Genomic DNA, 22160 nt, shown 5'->3' on the forward strand with positions numbered 1-22160 from the left:
CCCCTGTTTCGACCATGTCTTCTCAGATTTGTCCCTCTTTCCTCAGTATTGAGTTTAGACTCTTGAGATGTGTCTTCATAGATGAAGAAACTGAAGTTAATCTTAATTGAGTTGCCTGGTAGGCCTGAACTTCCTACACAGTGTAGAAGCATATCTGGTGTCAATTGTCCCCACTTTCTAGAACTTTGGAAAACTTGTAGAGACTTAGGCTAGTTTCTCTGCTCCCCACTCGTAGATTATCTGTCACACCTGGAAGTAGGTAGAAACCGAGTAGTATCAGGGATAGGACCTCCCTCCCACCTTTTTGGAAATTTCATCTGATCAACTCTTCTTGCAAGATTGCATCCTGCTATGACCTCACAAATTTTTCTTGTCTCTATGTAAATTGCTATCTTTTCAGGTGATGCATGACAGCCTCCGTTTGCTCAGGTCTCCATTTGTACGGAAGCTGTTATTATGGAATAAGTTTAATGGGTCGTGAATTTTGTGGAGAAAGGGAGGGTCTCTTGATGACTTTGTATGTACCAGCCCTGGACCTACTGGCTCCACAAGGAGTGCATTAGGCTAAATATTTTTAGCCCATTGACTCTGGAGGTAACAACCCTAAATGCTTCATTAAATTTTCATGGGTGAGTGTCAGAAGCTACCAGGAAAAAAAAAAACACCCCAAAACAGAAAAGCACAAATCCATCACATTATCTTTGTTATTACACAGCTGGAAGACAGGACTGTAGCCCCAAAAAGAGTAACGGTAAACTTTTTAAGGAAGGGTTGCCTGCCTCTTGCTTTCCTTTTCTGCACCTGGGTCCAACAGGGTGGTTTGTGTGCTGTGCGAATCTACATATTATGCACTTGATTTGATTCACCAGGCTCCTCTCTTCTCCTGCATTCAGGCCTCTGGAGACAGGTATGCCACACAACAGGAATTTCCTGGAGTTGAATCTAGTCTCAGGGTGGAAGAATTTTCAGAATGACCCAATATTTTCTGCGACTTGGTGTTTCTAGGATCTTTGTAAGCTAGGACCCTAAGTAAGGAGCCACTGACTGTGTACTCGCTGGAGCCGCCTCCCGCACAGCTTCGGATCGGAGGATTGTTTACTCCCAGTCATTCTAAGAGCCGAGTAGGGGAGTCGCGGGGAGTAAGCCGGAGTTAACCGTGGTCTGCATGCTCTCAGGGGCACGGGTCTCTCCCGAGGACTGACGGAAACGTGACACGTGCCAGCCTTCTCCCTCCCAACTTGCCGAACTTTGCCTGGGAAACCTCTGTCAAAACAGGAGCCGCCGAACCTGCACTGGCGGCTGGGAGCGAGCGCCCCCTCCTGCCAAGGGGCGTGGGGCAACATGCCCTCGCGGAGACTCCCCTCGTGGTTTCGCCCTTCCTGGCACTCCGTATATTTGGGTATGCACATGTTTTCGAGGCTTGGATAAAAGGGTAGATCCTGGAGAAAAATGAGAGAGGCCAGGCGGAGCTGCGTCCAGTGGTGGTGATGGGGGAGAAAACACTGGATACTTTGTGACAACCCCCCTCCCTTACCCTCTCCACGCTGGCGCGGCTGGGGCGGGGACCCCTCGCTCTCGGCTCGTCTCTCCCCCTTCAACGCTGGGATGGAGAGAGAGTGCAGGGGCTCCAGAGGCGCGACTGCAAGCCGCGGCGCCCCCGCTCGCTCGCTCGCTCGTTCTTCCACCTCCTCGTCGCCACCGCCACTCGGCTAAGCTCTCGGAGCCCGCTCCGGCTGCGCAAAGAGCGCCCCGGAGGGAGCCGCGAGGCCGGGGCGAGGGGCGCACGGCACGGCGGCGGCGGCCGGGGAGCTAGCAGGTGAGCGGTGCCGCGGGGCGCCGGGCGGGCGCGGGGGGCGGCGGGGCGGGGGGCCGCGGGAGGAGGCGGGTCCGCGCGGGTGGCGGTCTCCTCCCCCTACTCTGACGCGGGGCCGGTGGCTCCCGGGGAGGATGGACCCAGCTCGGCGCTCGCCCGGGCTTCCCCGGGCTGCAGAGCGCGCCTGAGTGCCGCCGCCCGCCGGGCATGGGGAGCCGCTTCCTGGGCGGCTGCGGCAGCGGAGGAGGATGCTCTGGGCTAGGCGAGGTGAGGCGCGGCGGGGGCGCGCGGCAACCCTTGAGTTCAGCGCCGCAGGTGCCCCGCGAGGACAGGGCGCCAGGGAGCCAGGAGGTTTCGCTGGGGCCCCCGGGCGCGGAGGAGGGCTCCTGGGACGCGCCACTCAGCAGTTTGGCTAGGGGTGCTGCGAGGATGGCGACTGCAGCAGTTTTTCGCCTTCTCCCTCCACTTGCTGGGAGGAAAAGGGCGACTTCTCTTTCTCTCTCCTGCCCCCCATCCCCGCGCCCCTGTCTCCCTACTTCCGACCACGCGCGATCCTCTCTCCAGACTTGTCCACCCCTGACACGCGTCTCTCTCCAAGACCCCCTGCGCCCTCTTTCCTCGAGCCTGCCTTCTCCCGCTGTCCTGGGCTCCCGAAACTCCCTCCCTCCCTCGCTGGTGGCCAGACCCTTTTCCTCATTCGGCCGAACCCCGTTCTCACTTCCCTACTCCTCCGTAGGGCTGAGATTCGGCTTCGACCTCTAGAAAAACGGACTCTATCCCAGTAATCCCAGCCCTTTCGCGGGCACCGTGAGAACTGGATCCCGCGTTCCTCGGACCCCGGCCTTTCTTCGGATCCTCTGTGGACTCTGTTCTCTGCCGCTCGTCCCCCTCCATCCACTCCCCAGCACCCCCTCCCCCCACGCCCAGCTAGTCGCCTCCCCAGCCCGCCCCTCTTCCTTCTCTCTGCTCCAGACTCGACGCTCTGACTTGGATGCAGAGAGCTCAGTTTTTTTTTCTACCAAGGAAACTTTAAATCTCTGTGGTTCGGCTCATAAAGCAGGCACACAAGAGGGTGTCAACCGCCGAGAGAACCCAGAGGCAGGGAGTCCGAGATGGGGGGAGGTCGTGTCGCGGCGTCTGAAAGGGGCCACTGGGTGAGTGTACAAAGTAAATTTCAAAACCAGGGTGGCTGCTGCAGCCAGGACCCTGCCTCCGCTGGCTGCGTCCCGAGGAGTATTATTGTGACCCCTGGTGGGAGGGCGCATCTTTTCTCTGCACTTTTTAAGGCGCTTTTTCTTTTCTCTGTTTTTGTTTTTTGGTGGTGCTGGTGGGCTTGATGGGGGGCAGTGGGCACAAGGGAACGCTGCCTGGAGAGGCGGACGCCACTTGGCTGCTCCCAGACCCGCCAGACTGTGTACGTTTCACTCCGTGTGAACTACCCCCCACCCCCAACTGCATCGCACAAATCCTCATTGTTGGGGGTCTGCTGGGGCACTTCCGCTTAGGCTGGGAGAGTCTGAAGGAATGGCGTGGGGGTGGGGAGGCCGGGGGCGCTTGGCTACCGCTCCGCTCTCGGCGGCGGGCGGAGTGGAGAGCGCCGCGGCGCGGGCATCTGTGCGCTCCGGTGTGTATGTGTCGCCGAGTCTGGGGTGCGCGCCCGCGTGGGTCGGTGTCTGCGTGTGCGTTTGGATGTCGGCGCACGCCTGTGTTTAGCTCCATTAGAAAGAGGGGCGAGTGTAGGGCTTGCGGTAGCGAGAGCGCCTTTCTCCGCCTGGGAGCTGGACGGGGGCGAGCCCGGGGGCGAGCCCTCCTGCGAGCTGGATGCTCCAGTGCAGCTCCTAGCCAGCCGGCAGGGACCGGGGCGAGAATCCGCGCCGTCGTTTCTTCCTCCTTCCTGCTCCCCTCCTGTTGGCCAGTTAAATACACTTTAACAGTGTTGATAGTTTTGAATAAAGGCTGTGTGGGGGTTCCACTACACTTTACAACACTTAACGTTTCAAGTAATCATATAAATTAAATTAAAGGTGGCTTACGTTCAGAACCGCCTAATTATCCAGTTCACGTTGGTGCATTTATGTGCCAATTATAGGTCTTTGGGAAATCCATAAAATTACAAACCATCCCCACCCCTTGAATTAGCACCCATTGTTTTTGTGATCTCCGTGATGAGTGATTCTGGATGGCACCGGAACTGCGCAGGCACTAAGATAGATGGGGGTTCGGAGATGTCAGAAGGAGTAGGCCCCCCCCCCGCCACCCCCCATCTCTTTCACTCCCTATCCTGACAAGGCTTGGTGACAATTCTGGGAACTGAAAGTGATCAAAGATTTTCTTGATTTCCTATTGAGAAGAGCACCTAATCAAAGCTGTATAAAAGTCAACTTATAAGCAATCAGAAATTGTCTGCTGATGTCCTTGATTGAAACCCCAGCATTCAAATGGAATATTGAAGAACTCGCAGAAATGTCTTTTGAAGCGCTATTGTTCTTTTCCATACACAAAGGCTCTCTTAAAGGTTTAGGAAGTTCAAAATGCAGTGGTTTGAAAGGACTGACTTTGTAACTATTTGGCAACGCTGGGAGGATCCGCAGGGATGAGAAAAGAGGCCAAGGTGGGAAGTGCAAATATGTTGTGACCATCTTCTTGGGAACGGTGCTGCTATCAAGTAGGAATTCAATTCTACACATCGAGTTGGCAATTAAATCTCTTCCTAAAGCAGATTTAGAAGATGATTTTTAGTAGTTTTTATTTTTAAATGGTTTGCTTAAGGTCTGAATAGGCATATCTGAAACATTTAATCATGTTCATTGTATTCAACGATAAAATCTGAATAAAAATTACTTATTGTTGATGAAGCTCATCTCACAAGCTGTTTCACAGTATGTTTCATTTGCAAGACACACCATTGTGTGAGGCTGCCGGGAAGAGATTGTATCACTTATTGTTCATTTTCTCCTCCCAACCCAGAGAGGAATATTCTTCTTCATTCCCCTTTGCCCTCCAAAGTAATTTTTCTTAAATGGGTGAGTGTTTGGCTTGGTACCTGATAGTACCCATCTACAAAATTGCATTTGGTAGATTTAGGATGCTTGGAGCCACCCTGCAGGCAGATGAAGAATCTAATGGAGGCAGCATTTCATTTTGATAATTCACTCAAGTCAAACATTTTGTTTTTGCTGGGATTTAATCCTTCTCTCAAACTAATAAAGCAAACAAAGCAAGAAAATCACAGTTTATGTCTCTTAGATGGCACTTTAAAAATAGCATAAATTGAAGGGTATTGTCCGGAACTTTAAATGTTATTTAGGACTTACTGAGACAAAGAATACTCGTGGTTGAGTTAAGCAGTTGAGGATGAATCTCTTAACTTCCCAGAACCTTGCTTTCATCATCTGCAAAACGGACAATATTACCTACCTTGTGGGTCTTGGAGCAATTTTATGGGGAAAATCACATGACTGGGTGCTTTGGCACATAGCAGGATTTCAAGAGAATGATCTCTTAGTAATAGACAGCATGGAATTCTGTTCAAGAAAGTGGATGGCATTTGGAATTGGAAGACCAGGATTGAATCCAGCTACTTCTGACTTTGTGATGTTTGGCAAGTCACCTTTCATGTTAATAAAAAAGAATAATTAACCTTTATGGAGTACTACTAAGAGTCAGGAATGCTTCTAAGCACTTTACACATATTAACTTATTTAATCTTCAGATAACCCTAGGATGTGGATACTTGTATTCTCATTTGTATTAGCTAGATAAGGAAACTGGGGCACAGGAAGATTTGGTAACTGGCCTGAGATTACATAGCAAGTAAGGGATGGAACTAGGATTTAAACCTAGCCATTCTTGTTCCAGGGTCTGTCCTAACCACTGTTATGCTGCCTCTGAGTGAGGAAGTGATCCCAGCTAGCTCCCAGGGTGTAAAATTTAATGGAGAATAATGAAATAGTAAGACTTCTATAGGAGCAAGCTACATATTTCCCCATTTTTGGATGCTAGCAAACAAAATGGGTGTTACCTTATCATCAACAGGGAGTGGGGCAATGATAGGCACTTTGAACACTTGTGACTCTGTGGCAGTTTCTATCAGGCATTGGTTAGTATTGGTTCACATCTATTTACTCTGTGAAAATGTTTATTAATTAGGTAACAATTAGTAATCAATTAGTAAATAATTGTTTAGGCAATTAGTAACGCAGAAACAGCATTACTGCTTTTCTCAGTTACTAGCTGTGGTAAGCAGAGATTCTCAAACTAAAAGGTGGTATAGCAGGTGGTAAGGAGTCTGGACTTGGTTTCTGGACTGCCTGGCTTCAGATCTCAGCTCTACCAGCTCTGTAAGCTGTGTGGCCTTGGCCAGCTAATCTAACTTCTCTGTGGTTTATAGTTTTCTTTATAATGAAATAACAGTACTTACCTCATAAAATTATGAAGATTACAGGAACTAACACAAAGTGCTTAGAATAATACCTAGCATGTAAAGTTACTTAGCTATTAGTGTTATTTTTCAAATGAGATAAAAACCCATCCCCTAGATAATGAAAAAGTTTTCGATCATTGATATTCTGAGAGTTATGTATCCCAATAGTATCTGGTCTATCTTTAGGAAGAGATACATTTTAGGATTTTAGGCAAAGGTTTTTTTTGTTTTGTTTTGTTTTGTTTTGAGACGGAGTCTCGCTCTGTCGCCCAGGCTGGAGTGCAGTGGCGCGATCTCGGCTCACTGCAAGCTCCGCCTCCCGGGTTCACGCCATTCTCCTGCCTCAGCCTCCCGCGTAGCTGGGACTACAGGCGCCCGCCACCACGCCCGGCTAATTTTTTGTATTTTTTAGTAGAGACGGGGTTTCACTGTGTTAGCCAGGATGGTCTCGATCTCCTGACCTCGTGATCCGCCCGCCTCGGCCTCCCAAAGTGCTGGGATTACAGGCGTGAGCCACCGCGCCCGGCCGGTTTTTTTTTTTTTAATTGGAAATATTTCCTTACACATTTTGGCTCTTTGTGAAGAGGAGTTGTGGAAGTACACATCATGTTAAAATTTCCATGCCATTTTACTTTTCCGCAGTTATTCTGAACAAAGTAAAATGACTTTGATTGAATTCTAGAGGTGTGTTTGTCAACTGTCCTAATCTACAGATTGAAAGAATATTAGGCTTGCAGAGATACGTAACTTTACAGCCCAGAGGCGCCATCGCAACTCAGGATTCTTGGACTCCTTGTCCAGTGCTCCTTTCACTAGACCAGATTGTCTCCTATACCAGGATAGAGACGTGGCTTGAAAATATAAATAAAACTTGGCAGAGGAGGTGTTGTCAGGCTAAGAGCATGAGCCAGCTAGACATTCTGTACTGAAAAAAGCATGTCAGTAGGAAAAGAAAACCCCTCCTCTGGTATGTACATTTATATCCATGAAAACTCACACTGAACTGAATCTGTGAAATGCATATCAAGATATAAATTCATGTAAAAAATGAAAACAACTCATTAATCAAATTAATCACCTGGATATTTCCCTCTGATTGGAGAGCAAATGTTCAGATTTCTTTTTCTTTGACATGTTCTTTTTATTTTTCTTCCATTTAGTTTTGAGATGTGGGAAGGTTTTGGTTCAGGAATCATAAAACTCCTCTGGCATCTATTTTATGAAATATGTAGCATATTCTATTGGAAAGAAATTGCAAGCTTGCTTTTATTATTATTATTTTATTTTATTTGAAGCTGACGTATAACCAATCTGCAATGCCAGTGGGGGAGTCTCATAAACAGAAAGGAAAATAGAAATAAAATTCTGCTGAATAGAAGAGACGACAGCTAAAATGATGAAAATTTTGTGGTGGTGAAGGCGGGCTGTTTAACTTATGGTATAAAAATAAGGGGATGGGTCCTCCCAAATAGTTGTAAGTAGTTCAGCATGAACCCAAATCGGCCATCTTGACCACCTGAGTGAGTCTTGCAAATTATCAACCCCATGCATCTGCTCTGAGCTTCATATTGATTTATGATTTTCTTTGTTGGTCAGTCTCTGCATCTCTTGAATGGACTCATGATTTGTTTATTTGGTATCCATCAATTCAGGTATCTCTTTCTTTGCTCTTTCTCTGTCTCTGTCTTTCCTCGTTTCTATCTGTCTTTGTCACATTCAGTCTTTATGTCTCTTTGTTTTTATTCATGTTAGTGTTGAACTGAAAATAATTGAAAAGCTGTGAATATGCATTGAGAGAATCTGGGAAATTGAGGAAGAACATTCTGGTCATGCACATAAACATCACTTCTATGTCCATTCAACAAATGTTTACTGAGCACCTACTTTGTGCTTGACTCTGGCTGTGTGCTAGGCATTGTGAAGAGTACCAAGATGCAATTGCACAGTTTGCCATCTAGGGACCTGGTTTCATGCATAAATAACTGTTACAGCAGGAGATGTGCTATGGAAAATATGTATACAGCTGTGGAACCTTCTGGAGGTGGTAATTTACTCTACCTGGAGAAAGGAAAGGCTGGGGAAGGCTTCATTTCACCTAGGTCTTGAAGGCTGACCAGGAGTTTCTCAAGGCTTAAAGGCAGTTCAGACTGATAGGACTTCATGGACAAAGTCATGCAAGCATGAAGGATGGTTATTGACTTAGGGATGGGCATAATTGGGTACAGTGGTAATGTAGAACATGCATCAAAATGGGTTTTTTTAATAGAGCATTTTCCAAGCTGTGTCCCAGGAAACACTAATGTCCCCTAAGATCATTATGAATATTTCAAAAGGAAGAGGGCTCAGAGGGAAAAATAAGTTCCATGTTCAAAAATGTTTGGAAGGTATTGAATTATATATCCTGTTCTTAGTAAGATGTGGTATTTACTGATATGTTAAAGGTTCAGAGATTTTCTGCACTAAAGTCATTTAACTCATGAAGAATTTTAAAAATTCATTTGCCATAGAACCTTTGATTTCAAGTAGCATCTCTCAGTGTCTTGTGAAATAGATTGGGAAAAATGTAGAGAATCACTTAAGCCTTTTAAGAGTAGTTTTCATTCTATCATGAAAATAATATGTGTGTGATTTGAAATGTAGGACAGAATATTTAACCCATTTATGCCTAGTGTTCCTTTATTGGAATGCTAAGCTTGTGGGCGTTATTTATATCCTACTGCTCAAGGTCATCGCCAAAGTCTCATTTTTCACAAAAAACAATTTGCAACCTCTGGCATAAATGGGTTAAGACACACAAAAAGTATAAATAACAATATAACAAAAAGTTTTGTACCTACCACTCAGCTAATGAAACAAAGCAAGATAAATACAGTTGAAACCTCCTAGTAACCTTTCTCTGATCATACGTCCCCTTCTCTTGGCAGACATAGTCACTATCCTAAATTTGATAATTCTTTTGAATATATTTTTCCAGAACAAACCTAAACAATTCCATTGAATTCTCATTCACTTTCTAGCTCATTACTGTATATATAATAAAAAGAAATGGTATTTTGTCCAATAATTTTCCTGAAATAAAGGACATTTATAAACTGTCTAGCCAGTCACTACATAGATAATAAGAAAGAAATAGTATTTTGCCTAATAATTATACTGGAATAAAGGACATTTATGAACTACTTAGGGAAAGGAAATATAGCTGCCCCTTTTAACTCCGGTGTCTGGAATGTAGTAGATGCTCAATAAGTTTCTGCTTAATTGAATTGAATTAAATGTGTTCAGTCTCCTGTGGTTCATTAAGTTAATTTGGGTAAAAAGATTAGGGTAAATTAATTGTTTTCCATAGACAATATTGAAATTCTTTGTGATCAGTGAACTTGAAAATCATTTTTTATTGAGATTCTTTATTTTGTAATCTAGATTTGGGAGTGAATTATACTAATTATCTGTTGAAAGTCATTTCTATGTTTTATTGACATCTCTTAAAATCATTAACAATAACTACTTATCCAAATCTGTCCTATTAAAACAGTCGATTCACTAGAGCTATCTACTTCCATTATAGGAAAAATTATAAATATAACTGCTTTCATCCAAAGAGGAAATTTTAAAATTGCAATGCTATGTAATTACTCAGTACCCTGACATGAAATGCATTGAAAGTTTATGAGGTTCCATTCCTTGGGGTCCCCAAGAAATAACTTACCATCAGCAAGTAACAGAGTGTTGTTATTAGATACTATCATGCCAACAGAAGCATCTCTTCTGATATATGCAAGGGACATCTTGAAAAAATTTACATCACCTTAAACATAAGTCATATGTGGGTGACATTTTCTTCTCTTATTGTCTCAGACTATATTCATATATTATGGTATATATGTCAACATGTAGAGTGAATGGCAGAATATTGGTGAAGAATGCATGGTAGAATGAATGAGAGGAGAAAGGAAATGGAAGACTCACAGGCTCACCAGGGGAAGCTTTTGGTACAAAATCATGGCTGTGTGGGAGACAGTAGATTACCTTCTCTCGTGGGGTTAGAAGTTGATCTACCCTAGGGTTTTCTATCCTTGCTTTCACTGATGTATATTTCTCCTGGTAGTTTTTGAAGTAGCAGTTAAATCCCAGCAGTTAGCAGAACAAGAATGAACTTTGTGGTGTGAATGATCATAAACATAGAAAAATGCTGCACAGAGGGTAAGGAAGAGATGCTGTACAATCCTAGTCCCTGGTGATGGTGTAGCAGTGCCTATAATGATGGCATGTGGTGGTGCTTGTCTTGAATTGCAGGCCATGTTATTCTGAGCAGTATTATATGTCTACTCACGAAAGTTCTAGCTATAAGCCACATCCATTCAAATATACTCAGGTTAAACCAGTAGTGCTAGTAATCTAATTGTGGACAAAGTCAAAGATGGGCCAACCATATGCTGAATCTGAGCTATGGCATGTGTTGTCAGAATATAGTTCCAATAAATGCAAAAAGGTTATTTATGCCTTTGGGAAGCTGAATAGATTTATAGACCACATAGAAGTTGGATTTTTGCCAACCTTCTGCTATCTAACTTCTTAATTTTAATGTAGTTGAATTTATCAATCTTTTATGGTTAGCACTTTTTATGTCTTGTTTCAGAAAGCCTTTTTTTTCCCACTCTGATGTCATGAAGATAGTCTCCTTTGTTATCTTCTAAAAGCTTTATTGTTTTGTTTGCCTTTCAAATTTAGGTTCTCTCATCCATGTGGAGTGTGTGCATATATGTGTGTGTGTGTGTGTGTGTGTGTGTGTGTGTGTTGTGTGAGGTAGGCATTTATTCTAATTTTCTTCCATATGGAAAAATGATTTTCCTGGAACTTAGAGTCAATTTCTAAGCATATGTTTTAGCCACTCTTTTGCCCTAACCAAACTTTATTATAGCTTTTTAATGAACCTTGGTATTGGCCAGGACACATCCCTAAAAGTGTCCTTCTGCAAAAGTGTCTCAAGAGTGTCTTGGCTTTTCTTGGGCTGTTTTCTTCCATATACATTTTATAATCATCTTTCAAGGTTTCACAAGAATACTGTTGAGATTTGATTTGAGTTTTATCAAATTTATAGACTGATTAAAAGATAATGCCATCATTAGGACATTGAGCCTGAGTCTTTCTACCTGTAAATATAGTAACTCTTTCCATTTATTTAGTTCTTATTTAATGTCTTTCAATACAGTTTATAATTTTCTTCAAAGGGCATGCACTGTTTTTAGATTGAGTTTTAGGTGGTTTATATTTTTGTAATTGCCATTGTAAATGTTATCTTTAAAATTATATTTTCTAGCTATATATTAATTTTCATCATATGCTACCTGTATTTCTTATTCTAAATGGCAAATAGTCAGGAGAGGAGGAAAATCATGGGTGTTTTTGAATGCTTACTCTTAAATAAATTCAGGCATCCATGGGAGATATGGCCGGTTCCATTCCAGGCCACTGCAATAAAGAGAATATTGCAATCAAGTGAGTCACACAAATTTGTTGGTTTCCCACTGTATATAAAAGTTATGTTTACACTATACTGTAGTCTGTTAAGGGTGCAATAGCATTATGTAAAAAAATCAATGTACGTACCTTAATTGAAAATACTTTATTGCTCACATATGCTAATGATCAGCTGAGCCTTCAGCAAGTCATAATCTTTTTGCTGGTGGAGGGTTTTACCTCAATGTTGGTGGCTACTGACTGATTAAGGTGGTGGTTACTGAAGATTGAAGTAGCTGGGTCAGTTTCTTAAAATAAGACAATAATGAAGTTTGTACCTACCACTCAGCTAATGAAACAAAGCCAGATAAATACAGTTGAAACCTCCTAGTAACCTTTCTCTGATCATACGTCCCCTTCTGTTGGTTGGGGACTTCTCTTGATTGACTCTTCCTTTCATGAAAGATTTCTCTATAGAATGCAATGCTGTTTGACAGTATTTTACCCACAGCAGAACTTTTTTCAAAATTGGAGTCAGTCCTCTCAAACCCTGACACTGCTTTATCAATAAGTTTATGTAAATCCTTTGCTGTCATTTCAACAATCTTCACAGCATCTTCACTAGAAGTAGATTCCATCTCAAGAAACCACTTTCTTTGCTCATCCATAAGAAGTAACTCCTTATCCGCTAAAGTTGTAGCATGAGACTACAGCAATTCAATTTCATTTTCAGGCTCCACTTCTAATTCTAGTCCTCTTGTTATTTGTATCACATCTGCAGTTCCTTCTTCCACTGAAGTCTTGAATCCCTCCAAGTCAGCCATGAATCAACTTCTTCCAAACTCCTATTAATGTTGATATTTAGACTTCCTTTCGTGAATCACAAATGTTCTTAATGGCATCTAGAATGATGAATTCTTTTTTTTTTTTTTTTGAGACAGAGTCTTGCTGTGTCGCCCAGGCTGGAGTGCAGTGGCGCGATCTCAGCTCACTGCAAGCTCTGCCTCCCGAGTTCAAGCCATTCTCCTGCCTCAGCCTCTTGAGTAGTTGGGAGTACAGACACCCGCCACCATGCCCGGCTAATTTCTTTTTGTATTTTTAGTAGAGATGGGGTTTCACTGTGTTAGCCATGATGGTCTTGACCTCCTGACCTCGTGATCCGCCCGCTTCCACCTCCCAAAGTGCTGGGATTACAGGCATGAGCCACTGTGCTGGGCCAAGAATGATGAATTCTTTACAGAATATTTTAAAATTATTTCGCCAAGATCTATCAGAAGAATCACTATTTATGGCAGCTATAGCCTTATGAAATGTATGTCCTAAATAATAAGACTTGAAAGTCAGAATTACTCCTTGATCCATGGGCTGCAGAGTAGATGTTTTGTTAGCAGATGTGAAAACAACATTAATCTCCTTGTATGTCTTCATTAGAACTCTTCGGTGACCAGGTCTGTTGTCAAGGAGCAGTAATATTTTGAAAGGAATCTTTTTTTCTGAGCAGTAGGTCTCAACAGTGGACTTAAAATACTCAGTAAACCATGCTGTAAACAGATGTTCTGTTATTCAGGCTTCATTGCTCCATTTTTAGAGCACAGGCAGAGTAGATTTCGTATAATTCTTAAGGGCCCTAGAATTTTCACAATGGTAAAGTAGCCAGCTGCATTCACCCCTAACAATAGAGTCAGTCTGTCTTTTGAAGCTTTGAAATCTGGCATTGACCTCTCCTCTCTAGCTGTGAAAGTCCTAGATAACACCTTCTTCCAATATAAGGCTGTTTTGTCTACACTGAAAATTTGTTATGTGGTATAACCAACTTCATCAATGATCATAGCGAGATCTTCAGGATAACTTGTTGTAGCTTCTATATCAGCACTTACTGCTTCATGTGATGGAGGTGGCTTCTTTCCTTATAATTCATGAACCAAGGTCTTCTAGCTTCAAAATTTTCTCTTCAGCTTCCTCACTTCTCTTAGCCTTCATAGAATTGAATAGAGTTAGGGCTCTAAATCAGGATTTAGTTTAAGGAAATACTGTGTCTGGTTTGATCTATCCACACCACTAAAATTCTTTCCATATCCACTATCAGGATATTTCTCTTCCTTATCAGTCATGTGTTCACTGGAACAGCACTTTTAATGTCCTTTAATCTATATCTTGTTTGCCCTGAGAAATAAGTACTGGCAGCGAGCTGCACAGAGTGGGTTGAGATCTTTTCCTTTGCATTCACGACTTGGCTGTCTGGCACAAGAGGCCCAGCTTTTAGCCTGTCTCAGCTTTCAACGTGCCTTCCCCATTAAGCTTAATCATTTCTAGCTTTTGATTTAAAGTGAGAGACTTGTGACTCTTCCTTTCACTTGAACACATAGAAGCCATTGTGGGGTTATTAATTGGCCTATTTCAATATTGCTGTGTCTCAGTGAATTGGGAGGCCAGAGGAAGGGGAAAGTAGACGGGGGAACTGCCAGTCAGTGGAGCAGTTAGAAAACATACAGCATTTATTTATTAAGTTCATTGTCTTACGTGGGCATGGCTCATAGTGCCTGAAAGCAATTACAGTAGTTTCATCAAAGTTCACTTATCACAAATCATCATAATAAGTATAATAATAATGAAAACGCTTGAAGCATTGTGAGAATTACCAAAATGGGACAGAGACACAAAGTGAGCACCTGCTGTTGGAAAATGATGGTGATAGACTTGTTTGATGCAGGGTTGCTACAAACCTTCAATTTGTAAAAACATGCAATAACTGTGAAGTGCAATAAGGCGAAGTACAATAAAAGTAGGTATGTCTGTACTAGGTGCTTCACAGGCTCTCATTTGATACCTAGAAAAGCCTTAAGGAAAGGACTGTGGGTAACATAGCACCACCCTCGACAGGTCACTGCCCTCCTTTGCAGCCTGATAGTGCAGAGGGCTTAAAAGGACATCTTTTGTTCCAATGGGCCAATGGGAATGCCGAGTAGGGAATGGAGCTAATGAGAGGGTGATCGACCAGGGTAGCCGCTAGTCACTTTGTTCAAGAGGCCGAGGTTTTTGAAAGACATCTCTGGGTTTCCTATGGAGAGAGAAGGGATCTGCAAAGGAGGGTACAGTCCCCTTCTGGTTAGACACCCTGTGGAGTGTGAATAACAGTTGCTGGGGCCTGGGGGTCAGAGTCTGGCTCCTGACACACTACTCTGGCATTTCGGATAGACCACAGTTATTTGGCTGCCCGATGGGCAAATTTTGGCTGGTAGCCCAGTTCTACCTTGACTTTTCAGGCATATCTTAGGTCAGTGAATGTTATTACCACTTTCAAATGAGGAGCCACAGGCCTACAGAAATAGAAAGATGAGTCCAGGTCATTAAGCAGAGCTAGAATAGAGACCCAGGTCTCTGCACCCAAACCAGTGCTCTTTCCATTTCATCACACGGACTTAAGATCCTCAAATATACTATGTCAATAATATAGTCAAATACTGGCAGGGTTTTTGACTATGTGAGGAAGCACCATTATGTCTGGAAATTGTAACATATATCTGTAAAAAAATGGGGGAGAGATATTTGGTGATTACTATCTGCCAATTCTCTCTCTGTCTCTCTGGTATCCCTTGTGCCATTAATCTTTCCGTAAGTTCACTCTTACTCTTTCTCCCCAAAGTATTTTAGGATCCAGGGCAGATATTCATTTCCCTCCAACAGTCATCCCTTATGACATCAGTACTGATGATAAAATTTCAAATTCCTCTTCTTCCCTGAGCAAATGCTGTAACTCCTTTCCCCTTCTCTCACAGGTTTCGTTGTGTTTTCTGGAATGAAAATATATACAGTACTAGTTTAGGTTGATATGAAAAAGGATGTCTCATATAAAACAAGATTAAGGAAAAGAAAAGACAACCACTTGGTTAACCTGATACCACTCTGTATTTTCTGTGTGCTGTCTGTGGGTTCATGTGAGTCAGGCTAGATATCATTCTGTATATATTTGACTGTTCAGAATGTATCAGTGGAGAAGGACGTCTTGATTTGTTTGAGAAGCCATAAATCAACACGGCTAGGAGTAAGAGGGGCAGGGAGGAGGGGGACTTGGGGACTGGACTAGCATTGCTTTCTTTAAAAAATAAAGGTCATACAGCATAGGCTCAATCTAAGTTTGACACCTGACTCTGCCTGCCTTTCCAAGGTATGTGTCTCTTTCTTAGGCCTCTTGAGCACCGGATTCCGTTAACCACCATACTTCATTATGTCTTCAATTGTTCTGTTCCACATCTATTGATCTAGGTTCCTCTAAAGATTGAGAGTTTCTGAAGGCTACTATCTTTCATGCCCTTTATACTTGGCTTTTTGAAGAAAGTCAGTTTAAACACTTGCTACTTTTAATTTTTAAAGTCTACCATCACTGTTTTTGTTTTTTTCTTTTTTTACAGTAGAGGGGGAAGTGCCCCTGTAGTGAACTATTTTGAGTCAATGAAAACAAAAGAAGAGTTTTCTACACTGAGACATGCTTTTAATTTCTCATTATTCCCAAACTGTGCTTTTTCTTTATTTTCTTATCCTTTTCTGTCCTGTCCTTTCATTCTTCCTTTCTTTCCTTTTTACCCTCCAGTTTTATCAAATTAAAGGAATTGCATGAAATCAAACAACAAGAAGGCCTAAAGGTTTGTAGTGCGATTTTACACAGTTAATAGAATGTGTTTGCTTCCTCTCTTGCATACATTTTTCAGTGGGGGAGGAAGTTTTTGAGAGTAGTTGAGAGGTGGACTTTCTAATTCCTTGTCAAATCCCACAGCATAGTTATGCAAGTATTCGACATGTGTGATTGTTTACCTGGTGGATTATCTGATGCTAGTTTTTGTTTGTTTGTTTGCTTTTTGGAGACAGAGTCTAGCTCTGTCACCCAGGCTGGAGTGTAGTGGCACAATCTCGGCTCACTGCAACCTCCGCCTCCTGGGTTCAAGTGATTCTCCTGCCTCAGCCTCCCGAGTAGCTGGGATTACAGGCACCCACCACCATGGCCAGCTAATTTTTGTATTTTTAGTAGAGATGGGGTTTCACCGTGTTGGCCAGGCTGGTCTCGAATTCCTGACCTCATGATCCGCCCACCTCAGCCTCCCAAATTGCTGGGATTACAAGTGTGAGCCACCATGCCCAGCCCCTGATGCTGGTTTAAAGTTAACCTACAGATTGAAACTCTGTCAGTCAGTATGTGTGGGGTGTAAAAGTGTCTCTCTGTGCTAACCCTGAACACACCCAAAACATAACAGCCACACTACCATGACTTCAGACACAATCTCATACTTTTAATGACATGCCCTGTATCTGTGACAGCCAGGAGATCCATACCAGCTTAATAGGAAGAACTTAATACAGGAAAGCAGTTACAAAGGTGCTGGAAGAACTGAAAGTGTGACAAAGAAGTGAAAGACAGAGATTAGCAGTAGGAGGAAGCCAACCTACCTCTAGATCAGTAACACTATCTGCTACCTCTATGGTATGATAGACCCCAGGAGGTGCAGCCCCCAGGAGGCCGGTGGAACCTTTGGAGGACAAGCCACATGGGGAAAAAGGCCAGGAGTTGGGCTGCCGGAAGCATAGAAGAGTCTACATGGTGGGAGTGGGCACCATACATGGATGTTCTGAAGCCATGGAGGAGACTCCACTACTTCTAGGGGTGCTACCGTGAAGCAGAAAGAGAAAAAGGGAGAGAAATACCCTGTCTTCCCCTCCTCCCCTCCTGTCTTTTGCCAGTGTTTCCCAGAGAGTGAATCTAACTGGAAATCAGCTGACAAGGGCGCCTAAGAAATGTGGTTAAGATCAACTTTCTGCAACACTCCATGGAGCAGGGGAAGGGGCCAGGAGTGGATCTGAGAGAAACAGGCAAAGGACCTGTTCATAGAGCGGGAAAATAAACCTCCAACAGAAATGTTTGTTAATATTGTGAGCTACAGGCAAACAATGAAGGGAGACACTTGCTGTTTGGGATTAGCTCCTCATTTCTCCTACCCTATCCCATCCATCCTGGCCCTTGCAGAAAATTGAGAGTGACTCAGCTGGCGGTGGACTCTGTATTGGCAAGGCAAGCTGTGTGAGTGTTGGGTGCCCAGGGAGTAGGGCAGCAGCAGTGGGACCATGCAGTCCCTTTTCTGCAATTCCAGAATCTAAAAGGCTCTGAAACTCAAGATTTTGGGTAACTCATTTACTGGTAAAACCTATCCTGACTTGAAGTGACATGAGGCTACTGAGAATCTTTATTGATCCCCGTGAGTAGGAATAGTCATCCATTTGTTCCAGAAGCATTCATGAGTTTCATTACGGGGTGTCACCCCAAACCCGGGTAGGGCTATTACAAATAAAAGATAAATGTGGTGTAGTATATGCTGCCTTTCCAAAATCCAAAATAAAGTCTGCATTATGAACACATTAGATCCCAGGAAATTTGGATAAGGGATTGTGAACCCATATTTCAACATGAAGTAGGGAGAATGAATGGAAATGCGATGTGCTAGCTTGCAGGTCTCAGCAGCGCTTGTGTAAACATTACAGCTCTGGCATTCTTCAGTTCCCTCTCTCAGTCCCTGTAGCCTGACAGAACAACCCACTCATTCTTTAGAGGAGCAGACTTTGCTTAGAGAGGAGACGTGGGCACACAATATTGTAAAGTCACCAAGAAGTTAGTAGTGGAGTCAGAACCATTTATTTCCCGTTTGCTGTGCAAGATGTTTGCTGTGTAAGGTCTGACTCTTTGGTCCCATCAAACATTTAAATGCTGGACATTTAGATGTAATGAAGGAAGCCAGCGGGTGAATATCTAGGTAAATCCACACTCTAGCAGTGGTAATCTTACATTTGTCAAGTATTTCATATATGTACAAACACACACACACACACACACACACACACTTCAGATATCTTCCTCTTCCATCTTCACAACAGTCCTACCAGATAGACAGGATGGCCATTCGTATCCCCATTTTACAGATGGTCAAATCAAGGCTTGGCTGATAACTAGCTCTGTGACCATGGGCAAGACTCTTCACTCTCCGGGCCTCAGCCGAAAAATAAGTTCTTATAGGGTTGTTTTGTAAACACAAAGAAGTAACACATGCAACACAATTGAACTATACCTGGTACACAGTGACATGCCACACAGGGTCATTCTTCTCTCCTTCAGCCTTTATCTTCAGACAGTGAAATGCATTGCACAAAGTCACACCACTCTTCCCTTTGTAAAGGACATGCCTCAGGATAGTAAAGAGAATTCCGTAGTTGAATGATGGCAGAACTCTCTCTTTGCTTCCATTTTTATTTTTTCTTTTTCAGCTTTAAGAGGAGGGGCTTGAACTAACGCCATCCTGTGCTAACTCTCTCTTTCTCCCTTCAAAAACTAGGTCACGTTTTGCTGTGACCTTGGTGGTCTCTATTGTCTTCACGGGTTAGGAGACAGTTTGACATTTTGTTTACTCCAAATCCTACTGGCGCGGGGAAAACAGTCACCACCACAAACACAATTTGCTGCAGAAAGCAACTTTATGTCTTGTGAGCACACATGGGACTTTATCATAATTCACTTTAGATGGGAATAATAAAATATTTCCTTTTCTGAGTATTTTGCAAGATTAATAAACCTGCATTCTTAGGGAAAGTTTATTAATCCATAACTTACAGAAAACTCCAGAAGAAGGAGATATGAGATATGTTCTGTAGGTAAAAATATCATGCATGTCACTGCTAGAATTGAATTCTGCATGCATTCTTCTGGTTACATTACCATTTGCTGATATGATGGTGACTTTGTCTTGGATATGATCTAAACAAGCAACTCTTTCATTTTATTTTTAAATTGGGAGGGTGTGAAGGAGTAGGTGGAAATACAGAAAAATCACAGTCCACAGGATTCGGATCCTTTCTATCCTGTTGGCTGCATTTCAGCTAAATTTGACAGAAAGGCATGTGTTTGGACACTGGCATCTTTGCATACAAGCTGTGGGCACTGGGTCTCTGAGATCTGTCAAATGGAGATTGCGGTGCTGGTGGCAATGATGATGCAATGATGAAGATGATGGTGATGAGGAGGATAATGGCTACCTCAGTGCCATTATGAGGAGTAATGATTTATGTGAAAGGGCTTTGTGCTCTAGCACTTCATCCATTTATTCAGTATTTATTGAGCTGCTGCAGGGTACCTGGCAGAATTGTGGAATCCATGGACATTACCCTATAAAAGCCACACACTTTTTCCCACAAGACCCAGGAAGAGACAGGGAAACACAAATAAACAAATAATAATGTGGTGGCTAAGTACAACCAAAGAGATATTTGTCGAAGTAAAAAATAAGATATAGGGATGAATTTTGCCAGAGTAAGAGTAAGGGAGGGTTAGTATCTAAGTATTTTGAAGGTGCCTTGGGATTTTCTGGTGAGTCTTTCATGCATTAAGTATGTTCTGAATACTGTGCTGGGCTCTGGGCTTACAGGGTGAGGTATGATGGAAACAATAGCTGCCCTCATGGGCTAGTCTGTCTACTAAGACACAAAATCAATGTTCTCCATCAGAGGACCATGACAAAGTTGGAGGCATGTGCCGTCACATATGGGGAGTCCCAGGTAATTTGGTATGAATGGATCATAAAGTGGCGGGGTGGCAGGAACCAGGGGAAACGAGGCAGGGAAGGTTTGCCCAGCAACTTCACAGAGAACCTTGTCACCAAGTGTTAGCAATGAGATTGTGGTTGTGCACATGGATGTGAAATAGCCTTTACTTTGTGTAGCCTTCTCTGCAATTAACTTTATTTCCCTATTGCCTGGGGTCAAAGAGCAATCTAAGAAGAAATATATTTATTTAGGTGAAATAAGGATGTGTGTGTATCAGGTACGGTATAATTTAATGATCCTTCAGGTGTCTCCTGTTATAAGAACTACAAGCTCAGATGCTTACAAGGGCCAGGTGTTTGTGGGCGAAACAGTGTGGGTGGGGACCAGGTAAACCACTGTTAAGGTTCATCTGATGGTTGCAATAACAGAATACTGGACTCATGTAGGTCTTCGGCTTTTTCAAGAAAAGCTAGACATCTTGTTTTCGTGTGAAATCCCTCTGTTTAAAAATTTGGCACGAAATTAGGTAAAACAAAAAACATTTTGTGGACTAAAGATAACTGGCTTAAGGGCTTTTTTTAGCTTATGAACCACCACTGGTGAATTCTGGCCTATTCTTTATAATTAGTATGGTATGACTACATAGATCTCCCTCACGTGCAAGTTCAGTCAATATACCAAGGGGTACATTGGACCATTTCTGGTAAAGGAAAAAGTTTCTGCAGGATAGCCGAATGGTGCAATTTGGCCTTCATTTATTTCTGTGTGTTTCCTCAATCCCATTGTTTGTTTTTCTTTATCAAACTCTTCTGTTATATGGACAAGCTTCCGTGAAACCAGCGTCCATGGCAATTCTGGGGTGTTCTGAGCTGTTTGCTGGACAGCAGTGAAGTTTGTATCTGTCTAAGTCTATAGCTGCCTTAATTCAGCTTGTTATGTTCTGCTACCAAGGGCATATCCTTGCAGTGAGTCAAATGAGTAGTTTTAGGGTCTGTAATGACAGCATTCTGTGGCTTTCTCATTTAAGATTGAGATACCAGCCACTAAAATATGCACATTTCAAACCAGAGCGAGAACATGAGCAACTTAGTAGTTACTGTGGAATTGAGTGAATGTCATAAATATTTATTTATCTTTTTCATAGCTAGTATAAAACTGTTAGGATATAAAAAAGTTGTTCACGATAAAAACAACAGAAAATTCATTGGCTATACATCTTTTGAATGTGTGTGTCTCTTTGGGTTTTCATTAGTGTCTAGCAATATACTTTGAGAAATTAGATTTGAACAGAAGCTTCAGCAGAATATGAAAACTTCTAGTGTTCATAATTAACCCATTTTAAGCAAGGATCCATTGCATATAGCAGTCTCCTGTTAACCATGTAGTGGCTACAGTCAAGTGTAATGAATTTTTCTTTCAGGATTTTTTTCTCAAGAAATTCCTTCTTCCTTGTTTTTTGAATTTGAAAAACACAAAAAAAGCATAAAAGAGAAAAAAAGTCATTTATACTTCTACCCAGTGGCAATTGCTTTTCATATTTTTAATTCTAGAGAGAAAGAGGCTAGGGTTTGAGGTCAGACCAGCATGGGTTTCATTTCAGTCTTCTTCCTTCACTTAATCTTGCCAAGTCTTAATTTTCTCATCTGTGAAACGGGAATAAAGATATCATCTATTTTATCTGCTATTTTGATTAATAAAACAGATATTGCATTAAGCATTTAGCACATTACTTGTCACATAAAAATGTTTTTAAAATTAGCTATTATGATTATTTTTCTATTTTTTGCTAGACATGTTTTACTTTGTGAAGTTTATTCTGTCAATACATTATTTTTTGTTAAAAACTCTCATTATTCCCATGTCTCTTTAAAACAGTTTCTAAATGTCCTTTTT

At 42.6% G+C, this 22160-nt stretch overlaps 1 protein-coding gene across 17 annotated transcripts in view; it reads left to right on the plus strand.

Annotated features, from left to right (window-relative positions):
• Positions 1-22160, plus strand: part of DAB1 (DAB adaptor protein 1) — a 1249170-nt gene that overhangs the window by 816412 nt on the left and 410598 nt on the right. For 3 of the 17 annotated variants that reach the window (XM_055349809.2, XM_063698332.1, XM_063698337.1), the window contains exon 1: positions 2087-2967. The exons of 6 other annotated variants lie outside the window; for them this stretch is intronic. The gene's annotated coding sequence lies outside the window, so the exon portion shown is untranslated. 8 more of the 17 variants (XM_055349812.2, XM_063698338.1, XM_063698322.1 and 5 more) reach the window with 8 other exon arrangements.

The sequence above is a fragment of the Gorilla gorilla genome, chromosome 1, assembly GCF_029281585.2.
Source record: "Gorilla gorilla gorilla isolate KB3781 chromosome 1, NHGRI_mGorGor1-v2.1_pri, whole genome shotgun sequence".
NCBI lineage: Eukaryota > Metazoa > Chordata > Mammalia > Primates > Hominidae > Gorilla > Gorilla gorilla.